This window comes from Triticum aestivum, chromosome 2B (assembly GCF_018294505.1).
Source record: "Triticum aestivum cultivar Chinese Spring chromosome 2B, IWGSC CS RefSeq v2.1, whole genome shotgun sequence".
Taxonomy (NCBI): Eukaryota; Viridiplantae; Streptophyta; class Magnoliopsida; order Poales; family Poaceae; genus Triticum; species Triticum aestivum.
The window spans coordinates 794,923,182-794,934,173 of NC_057798.1; the positions used below are offsets into that span (position 1 = coordinate 794,923,182).

At 48.2% G+C, this 10,992-nt stretch overlaps 1 pseudogene; it reads right to left on the reverse strand.

The window, feature by feature from the left end:
- Nucleotides 1-5,198, reverse strand: part of LOC123039694 (AAA-ATPase At3g28610-like) — a 59,229-nt pseudogene extending 54,031 nt beyond the window's left edge.
- Nucleotides 5,199-10,992: the final 5,794 nt, after the last annotated feature.

Below are 10,992 nucleotides of genomic sequence, written 5' to 3' on the forward strand. Positions count from 1 at the left end.
CATGTCCTTGGCCTCGGTGTAGAATGTGTAGCCGTTGATATCGTACGCCTCATAGGTCATCAGGTTGTGCTCGGCGCCCTGTGACAAGGCGAATATGAGTTGTTCTTCCGCGGAAGAATCCTCATGTAAAGGGTACGACAGAAGCTTATGCTTGAACCAACGCGTGAAACATGAGTTGTGCTCTTTGAGTGTATCTCCGTCTGTCCTCTGTTGGCCTCGGTCATTGTACGTCTTTTTAATAAAGGTTTTGTGCTCTACCACCCAAGGATCGACCACGTCTATGTGTTGTAGCGCGACTAGGTTTGCTCTTTCAAAGTCGGCGAGTCGACCCTCGAAGTCGACATGCATTTCGCGGCGACCCTCACGGTGACCCCATCCAGCGAGCCTGCCGAGGTGCCTGTTGATGGGCAGACCAACGGGGTTCTCGATGCCTAGATAATTCGTGCAGTAGGAGATGCACTCTTCGGTCAGAAAGCCCCTGGCTATGCTTCCTTCTGGACGTGACATGTTGCGAACGTATCCTTTGATGACACCATTCATCCTTTCGAACGGCATCATGCTGTGCAGGAACGTCGGCCCGAGTTGGATGATATCGTCCACTATATGGACCAGCAGATGCACCATAACGTCGAAGAATGCGGGCGGGAAGTACATCTCAAGCTCGCATAGTATCACCACGATCTCTTCCTGTAGCCTTCTGAGTTGCCTCACGCCAATCGACTTCCGAGAGATGACGTCGAAGAAGTTGCATAGGCCAAATAGCGTTTCACGGACGTGCGCGTCCATGATCCCACGGATTGCAACTGGAAGTATTTGCGTCATCAGCACGTGACAGTCGTGAGACTTCATCCCGCTGAACTTCTGCTTCGCTGGGTCTAGGTATCCGCTTATCTTCCCCGCGTAACCGTAAGGAAGTTTTACTCCTAGGAGGCAGGTGAAAAACTGCTCGATCTCCTCCTGACTTAGAGTGAAGCACGCGGGAGGGTAGTCATTTCCGGTCTTCTTGGCCTTTTTGCCTTTGCGACGACTTTCTGTGTCCTGCTTCGCCTCATCATCATCATCATCATCATCATCACCATCACCGTCATCATCATCATATATAGCGTGAAGCTCCTGCCTGATGCCCATTGATTTCAAGTCTGCCCTTGCTTTCGGCCCATCTTTGGTCCTCTCTGGCATGTTGAGCAGGGTACCAAGCAGACTCTCGCACACGTTCTTCGTGATATGCATGACATCAAGACTGTGAGGCACACGGTGGATCTTCCAGTACGGCAAGTCCCAGAAAACAGACCTCGTTTTCCATACCTTCAGCAGCGGCTCTGGCGCCTTTTGCTTCTTTCCCGGCTCTGGCGCCTTTTGCTTCTTTCCCGGCAGTGGGCAGTCTTTCCAATGTTTCAACAGCTTGTCTATTTCCTCGCCGCTCCTCGTACACGGGCGTTTTCGGGGTTCGGTTTCACCATCGAACAGATCCTTGCGTTTCCTCCACGGGTCATCGTCGCGAAGCCACCTTCGATGTCCCATGAACACGGTTTTCGAAGACCCGGGATCTCTATCTAGCTGGCGATACGTTGTGTCATCCATGCACCTTACGCATCCAGAAAATCCGTGGACTACCTGCCCCACAAGATATCCGTAACCGAGATAGTCGTGCACCGTCGTGAGCAGTGCGGCTCTCATAGGGAAATATTCTTTCTCTGCAGCGTCCCACGTATTGGCTGGCGTTTTCCACAGCGTGTCAAGCTCCTCTTTCAGCAGCCCCAGATACAGATTGATGTCGTTCCCTGGTTGTTTCGGCCCTTCAATTAGCATACTCATGTGAATGTACTTCCTCTTCATGCACAACCAGGGGGGAAGGTTGTACATCCACACAAACACAGGCCAGGTGCTATGTGTGCTTCTCTGGCTGCCAAACGGATTGACTCCATCGGTGCTCGCGCCCAGCACGATGTTTCTTGGATCGTTCCCAAATTCTGGGTATTCGAAGTTCAATGCTTGCCACTGGCTCGCATCCTTAGGGTGACTCAGCATCTTGTCTTTTTTATCTATCTCCGGATCATTTGCGTCATCTTCTCGCTTCTTCTCCTCCCTATCCGCGTGCCAACGCAGGAGCTTTGCTACCTTAGGATCCGCGAAATACCGCTGCAGACGAGGAGTGATCGGAAAGTACCACACCACTTTTCGAGGAGCTTTCTTCCTCTTCTTGTATCGAGTGACACCGCACACCGGACATATTGTAGACTCCGCGTGCTCATCCCGATAAATGATGCAATTGTTCATGCACACATGGTATTTCACGTGCGGTAAATCCAGAGGACACACGATTTTCTTTGCCTCCTCCAAACTGGTCGGGCACTTGTTCCCCTTGGGAAGACGTTCGTGCCAGAATGACATGTTCTCGTCGAAGCATGCGTCGGTCATTTTGTGTTTTACCTTCATCTCCAGAGCCATGAGCGTTACTTTCAGGCGGGTATCCTCGGGCCTGCATCCTTCATACAACGGAGTAACCGCGTCTAACTCAAGTTGATCCATCTTGGCCTTCTCTCGGGCGGCAGCTCTTGCGTTATCCGTCTGCTTGAGAAGCAGCTCTTGAATATGAGGGTCCTGCACCCAGCCCATCGATGGTCCAACGTCGTCTGCTCCGCCGGCATCATCATCATGTCCTGCATCTTCTACATGATGACTGTGTACAGCATCACCGTCGTGATCATCTCCTGGGGATTCTTCGTCTTCTCGCCCCCCCCCCCCCCCGAGCCGCGGTGGTTGTCTTGCTGCCCTTCCTCATTTCTTGCCCGGCCCCCATGAACGACTTCGTAGTCATCATCATCACCTTGCCACCGATAGCCATCCATGAAACCACGCAAAGAGCAGGTGGTCCCGCACCTGCCCGGAATCCGGGTCCGCAATAAGGCTATTCAGCTTGCATCTTCGACACGGACATCTTATCTCCGTCTCGTTCTTTTGAAGCATCTCGGCCTTCGCGGACCTCAAAAACCTATTCACGATGCCTTCGGTCATCGTGCGGACCATGGTCGCCTGCGGGGTAGAGCAAAACGATATTTTAGAACCAAGAAAAAATTTGGCATGACTTTCCCTAAAAATAGGACCAAAAAGAATGCTTAATGCCAAAATTCTCGCCGAAACGGAAATGAATCAACATTCCGGCAAAATATTGGCAACTATCGCATTTCAAATACCGGTACACCTCCAAACACAAACACATATGCAACACCACAAACATATGCAACACCACGAACATACATAGATCTAGCTAGGCCATAAAAAGTGCATGTGCACATTGTTTGTAGGGAGAACAACATAAATATAGCTTCCCCCCTTACTTACCTAGCAAAACAAGGTAACTTAACCACTTAATTTGAATGAATCTATGGTGGAAATGAGGTGAAAAAGAGGAGGCACCCGAGACAAGGAGGAGGCGGTGGAGAGAATGAAGTGGGGAGAAAGTGAGTGTGGGAGGAGAGGCTGTTCAAAATATCTTGTTGCTGCCCACTTACTAATGGCGCACCAGCAACAAATGCGCCATTAGTAATCCAGGTTACTAATGGCGCACCCCCTGGCGGTGCGCCATTAGAACTTTTGCAAAAAAAGGAATAAAAGCAATAATAAAAAAATAACATTAGTGGCGCACCTCCTGGATGGTGCGCCATTACTAGTTACAACTAGTAATGGCGCACCACCAGGGGATGCGCCATTAGTATGTTTGGACAGGCGCACTAGTTCAAAAAAAAAATTTGGTACTAATGGCGCACCGTGGTCAGGGTGCGCCATTAGTAGTTTCAACACTAATGGCGCATCAGAGGCTGGTGCGCCATTAGTATATACTAATGGCGCACCACTTGTCTGGTGCGCCATTAGTGTCATTTCCATCTATAGCCCTTTTCCTACTAGTGCATCTTCTCCTCGTCGATCTCCACCATCTTCGCCGCGAACTCGAGCAAGCAGGGCAGTGGATGAGGCGTGCGGGAGAGGAAGAGTGGGATGAGGGGAAATCTGAGCGGATTCCTTCGAATTTAATCCCCCACCCGCCTTAATTGCTCTCCCACTGGCCGCATTACCTCCATCGCCGGCTCCCGAGACGCCATCCCCACCGGTGATTTCCTCCTCGATATGTGCAACGTGGCAGGGAAACGCGACCGTATCCCCCGGGGTCAACACGATCCCTCCCCCCGAGCGTCTGTCAACCGTACACCCCCGCTCGTCGACGAGATGCACCGTCGTGGTGTGCGGGCGGAGTACCACCGCGCCCCGGTGGTACGTGGGAGACGTCACCGACTTTAAGTTGACGGCGGACCACGCCAACCACCGTAGCGTGTTGGGTTCGCCAACCGCGTCGCCAGCCCCGTCACGAAACATCTCCCACCAGCCAGTCTGTGCCGCTTACTGCAGCGAACTACCATTGGATGGGATTGGAGATGGGAGAGTAATAAAAAAACAAGATAGTAGTACGTAGTACGTACTTGTAGGCGATGTCCTTGTTGGTGTAGATCCTCCGGCCGCGGTTGGTGGACATGGCTTCGCGGCCGCAGCGGCGCACGTGCGGGAGGTACTCGTCGACGACGAGCTTCCGGTGGCACTGGTGGGTGAGCCGACAGCACTTCTGCCAATGGAGGTTGCCCTCGGGCACCGCCGACCACCACATGGTGACGCCCTGGAACTCGTCGGCCACCTCATCCGGCCCCTCCCGGAGGCTGATGACGAAGCCGCTGCCCTCGTCAGCGCTCTCGGCCAGGAGCTGGCGCGCCTCCCGCGTGCAGGCGGCGCTCAGGTACGCCTTGATCTCGTCGTAGGTGTCGACCGACTTGACCCTCTCCATGATGTAGTCCTCGCGCTTGCTGGTGATGCCGAGCGTGATGTAGGGGTCGAAGATCGGGAGGAGCCGGCGGAGTGAACGCCGGAGGATCAGCTCGAGGTAGGCCCTCAGCGCCGCGAGCGGCACGCACGCCGCGAGCACCGGCGTCAGGTAGAGCCACGCCGACGACCGGAGGTGGCGGAGCAACATTGGCAGCATCATGCCGAGCCACCCCGACGACGACGAGCCGGCGTGGCGGGGTACCGTTGGCACCATCCTACCCCTCGTCGGATCCATCTCGATACGCTTCTCGATCTTGACGAGCCGAGGTACGGACGTCTCTGCAAACGTAGATATATGATGAACACGGACACGCGCGTACTTCCTCCGTTCAAAATTACTTGTTGTGAAAATAGATATATCTAGAATTAAAATATGTCTAGATACATAACATATATTTCTGCGACAAATAATTTCGAACGGAGGGAGTACGTAGTAGATCACGCAGATGCTGGAGTTGGACACGGACACGGTGAGTTAGCCTAGTCGCCGCCTAACTAGTGCGGAACCAGGAACCCATCCAACATGATTTGTTCTCCATCTCTTCTCTTGGGGCTGTTTTTGGAACTCTTCCTCTTCCTTGGCTCTTTGCTTGAGTTCATCATGACCCGTGAGTGCACAAAGATCAGGACTCTTCTTTTACAAACCTATAAGACCACAACTCTCAGGCTGAAGAGTAATCAAGAGCATCAACGACGGAATAGACCGGCCAATATTTCGCCAAGCAGCAAGGGAAATTCTCTAAAACAACCGGCTGATTTTATTTTATTTTTGAACAAAACAGAGGCGCTCGGCGCCTAATATTCAATTAGCAACAGTTTACATGGGTAATGACATATCCCCTTTCTCTAACATCTGTAACAACCTGAATCAGGGGACAATGCCACTTTTGATGCTCAGCATTACAACAGTTTATTCTAAAACTCTGCTCATTAGACAAACTATGAGATATTGCTATATTAGCTGCAAAGTGAGCCTCACAGCTTTGAGTTCTACGAACATGGAAATGGAACACTTGGACCTTTTTGGTTGCAATGGTTCTATAGAACTCTGCAAGAGTACTTCTGATGTCCGAGTGTCCTGGTTGAAAGATAGGAGGTCTCTTGTTGCAGGTGCTCTAGCTAGAATAAGATTGTCTGTAAATATGGCTGCTTCTCGTATGTTCAATCTGTCCATGATACTTGCTGCTAGATTTATTCCTTGAGCTTCTGCTTGGATTGCTGATTGTGCTGATGTAGCAACCGCTGAAATTGTGGCCTTTACTTTTTTGATCTCCCAGTTGTATCTGCATATAAATATCCAATTCATGTTCTATTACTCATTTTTTTCTCCTTCATCGCATTGATACTTCCAGGCTGCATCTGTGAAGATTTTAATTGTATTTGAAAGGTTAGCTGCATCAATAGTATTCCCTTGTACAAAATTGTCTTCAGCCTGGGACTTGTTGTCATATACATTCGATGATTTTTCTTGTTCGTTTATTCCTGATTCCAATGTCAAGCTTCTTGAGATAGCATGTGCTGAAGACATGAAAAGGCGAAACATCTTTCCTTTGAAAGAGATTATCATTCCTGGACTTCCATAAACACAACAAAAATGTAAGAATGTTGCTTAAGGTGGCATGGGGGTAATGTGATTTGGCTAGACTCGAATTGATGGTAGTTAAAGAATCAGATGTTTGAACTAACAAATAAGTTTTGATGTGCCAAGGTCTAGCAAACCATGTTGCTCGAGCAAAGGGGCATTTAAAAAACATACGCAAATCATCTTCTTCGATTCCACATGTAGCATAGAGGGTGCTAATTTTCTTAGAATGTTTACCTACTCTTTTCCCTGTTGGTAGAGCTCTTCTAATCAATCTCCAAGCGAAGGTATGGATTCTTGGTGCAACATCATTCGCTTTCCATAATCTCCTGGTTATTTTCTGCAAGACTTGCTTCCAGACTCCAGATTCTTGGAGGTGAGAGACTCAATGCTTGCATGCTGAGTGCCCGATCTGGCACTCTTTCAATTTGTTGGTCTTGGAGCTGATATGAGGCATCCCCAGACTGACCTACTTCTTCTAGAATGGCTGGAGGAGAGTGAAGTGTTGGAAATATGCCCTAGAGGCAATAATAAATTGGTTATTATCATATTTCCGTGTTGATGATAAATGTTTATTATTCATGCTAGAATTGTATTGACCAGAAACTTAAATACATGTCTGAATACATAGATAACACAGTGTCCCTAGTGAGCCTCTACTACAGTAGCTTGTTGACCAAAGATGGTTAAGGTTTCCTAACCATAGACATGAGTTGTCATTTGATAACGAGATCACATAATTAGGAGAATGATGAGATGGATAAGACCCAAACATAAGCTTAGCATCAGATCATTTAGTTTATTTGCTATAGCTTTCTTCATGTCAAGTATCTATTCCTTAGACCATGAGATCGTGTAACTCCCTGACACCAGAGGAATACTTAGTGTGTATCCAAACATCACTTCGTAACTGGGTATCATAAAGGTGCTCTACAGGTATCTCCGAAGGTGTCAGTTGGGTTGGCATGGATCGAGACTGGGATTTGTCACTCCGTATGATGGAGAGATATCCCTGGGCCCTCTCGGTAATACAACATCTTAAAGAGCTTGCAAGCAATGTGACTAATGAGTTAGTCACGCGATCTTGTATTACGGAACGAGTAAAGAGACTTGCCGGTAACGATATTAAACTAGATATGGAGATACCGACGATCGAATCTCGGGCAAGTAACATATCGCCGGACAAAGGGAATTGCATACGGGATTAACCAAACCCTTGACATCGTGGTTCAACCGATAAAAGATCTTCGTGGAATATGTGGAATCAATATGGGCATCCAGGTCCCGCTATTGGTTATTAACCAGAGAGGTGTCTCGGTCATGGCTACATGATTCTCGAACCTGCAGGGTCGCACACTTAACGTTCGTTGACGCTAGAGTAGTATTGGGATATTTGATGATTGGTAACCGAATGTTGTTTTCGGAGTCTCGGATGAGATCCCGGACGTCATGAGGAGTTTCGGAATGGCCGAGAGGTAAAGATTTATATATGGAAAGTCATATTTTGGGTTCCGAAAAAAGGTGCAGTTTTTCGGTATTGTACCGTGAAGTTTCTAGAAGGTTCCGGAGGATTCCGGAGGGGTCCGGAAGTCCACAAGTGGTTCCACCACGTTCCAAGGGCTAGCATGGGCTGAGAGGAGGCGCCCTGGACTTATTAGGCTAGGCGCACTAAGTCCTCAAAAGCCCATGTGCATAGAGAAGGAAAAAAGGGAGTCCTAGTAGGAATAGGATTGGACTTGGAGTCTTTCATTATCAATTTTTAAATACATGATCAACTTTTTCATACACATTTGTAAAAAATATAAAAAATTCATATACGCGAGAAACATTTTTTCTATACACATTTAACATTGTTTAAATGTTGCTTAACCTTTTTCCGACAGTTGATTAATACTCAATAATGTTATTCATACACATTTGAAAAAAACATTTTTGTGTAAATGAGAAACATTTTTTATGCATATTTAATACTTTTTAAATGCATGATTAACATTTTCTAAAAATATTTACTTAAGATTGTTTGAAATATACATTTATAATATTTGGAAGTATAAATAAAAATAAAAATATAGAAGAAAAATGATAACAAAAAGTAAAATAAAAACAGAAATTTTTTGAGGATGTGCCTTGCCTCCCGCACGCTTGGCTGGCCCAGTACAGCGCTCATTTCAGGCGAGCCCATTTGTAGAAGAGCGAGTAGCAACATCACGTAGTACTACGCGTTTATTTGAAGGGAAATCCCTGTATACGGTCGACCGGCCGAGCTTTCGGCCGGTCCGCTCACTCGCGTTGCTAGGCAGCCCAGGCCCACCACCGACAAAATCTTATCTCTATCCCCACCACTTTCATGTTATCCCCTCGCAATTTCTGGAGACCACGCGAGGCATCCTCGCTCTGCTCGTCCTTCAGTCCCCGGTTCTCAGTCTCTCCTTCTCCTCCTTTGTGTGTTCTCTCCAGAAATCCACACCTAATCCCCATGAATTTGAGCTTGTTTTTGTTGCCTTCTTTGCTTCCCGCAACATTTTTCCGCCATAGATCCATGTGAGGAGTGAACTCGTTCGTACTTTTTTTTTCCTTTTCTCTCCTGACATGCGCACTCCGCCATGGATCCCACGAGGTTGGGCTCAAGCTCATGCAACACACACGCTCTGCTCTTGGAAAAGGAGATTGATGTTTCTTTTCTTGCCGTTCATCTCGGAGTTGCGCCGGCATGCGATGATGCTGGAACCAGTGTTCCCTACTGCTAGAACAAGTAATCCTTTTTGCTACCAGAGGCGTTTGGCTTTGCTGGAACCAATACTATTTTTGCTACCACTAACTTTCTGGTTTGCTGGAACGAGCTTGATTTTTTGCTACATCGGCGGTTTTTACTTCTGCTAGGGGACATCTTTCATTTTTGTGTTTGCAATTTTTGCTACCATCGTTTTCTTGGTTTGCTGGATCCAATGCAATTTTTTGCTACAATCGGATTGATGGGAGCTGCATGATAGGGAGCTGCACCGTCAGTTCTTTGCTGGAACTCGCAACACAGATAGCTGCTACGGGTGATTTGTTTTGCTTCAACAGCGATGGGACCCAAAGAGTTTTTTGCTGGAACCAATGTTTTTAGTGAGGTGTGGCGGTGAGACACATTTTTTATTTCTTTTGCTGCAATTTGTTCTTTTTTGCTAGAACCATCATTTGATTTTGCTACAACGAGCATTTGATTTTGCTGGAACCGCCTGAAGCGGAGCTAGGACCAGTTTTTTTAGCAACTGGTTTTTGCTGCAACCATCCAATCGGTGAGCAGGCCCGACGAGCGGCGACGGTGAGTCGGTGAGCGACCCCGGCGAGCTCGCAAGCAACAGCCACAGAGTTGCAATCGTCGCCACGGGGAGATGCAACCACGGGCTCACTTTTGTTGGTGAGAAACGCAGGAGGCGACCGGTGACGACGGTGGCGATCGGCAGCGAGGGCAGCGACATGGGAGACGCGGGGGAGGTGCTTTGAGGCTAGCGCGGTTGTCCATGAAAGAAGAAGACGCCCGAGGAGGAGGAAGACGGGAATCGTGCGGCTTCTTATTGTTTTATCTTACGGTGCTAGTACGATCGGCCCAAATTTGGGCCGACGCTCCGGCGCCTATCACTCGCCTTATCCGAAACCGTAGCATCAGAGCGTGAAGCCACATCATTTTCCACGTGCCTGTCAGCTCAAACATCTAACAGAGTACACTACCGCTAATGACGAGTCAATGCCAAGATTAGAGGACATTTTAAAAAATGAGAACTTTTTTCTAAATTGTGAAAAAAAATTGAATGCTGGATATTTACGAAAACACAAACAATTTTTAAAATTTCGAACAGTTTTGGTGACTAGGGCTCATCAAAGATGATGTTACCCTAGTCCAGGACGTGTAAAGCTTCGGAGTTATTCAGAGACGATTAGCATTTGTTAACAATTTTAAAAAAAGGAAAATTACTTCAAACATTTCAATTATTTTGAAAGAACACAAACAACGGAGTACATCGCCTGTGCGCCTTAAATATCCTTCGGGGGGGGGGGGGGGGTGTAAATAAGTGGACGGGAAAATGGCGGGTCAATTAACGGGCAGGAATCAAAGTTTGGCCACCTTTGTAGAACAGGGAGTAGCAACATGACGCACTAGGTGTTTATCCGAAATCGTAGCATCAGAGCGTGAAGCCGCACCACTTTCCACGTGCCTGTCAGCTCAAACATCTGACGGAGTACACTGCTGCTAATCCATGCGGAATCTAAAGATGTACCAGCTCAAACACAATAGCCCCAGCGAGCAAAAGGGCGACGACTTGACACGCGGTGTGTCGATGACGACTTTTCTTGGCTTATCCCTTTCATGTCTGTCCACCGTGGATGCATGCCAGGAGGAGGAGGAGGCCTTGTCGCCAAGACCATATCCGATCTGTCTCCAAGCGACGATGTCCGGTTCACACCAGGCGAAATGCATAGCACGCCGTCGTTCCATGCGTGTCTCGACGAACGTATGTGCTAGCGTCATCGTCCAGGTCTCCATGCAGCAGGTGGGC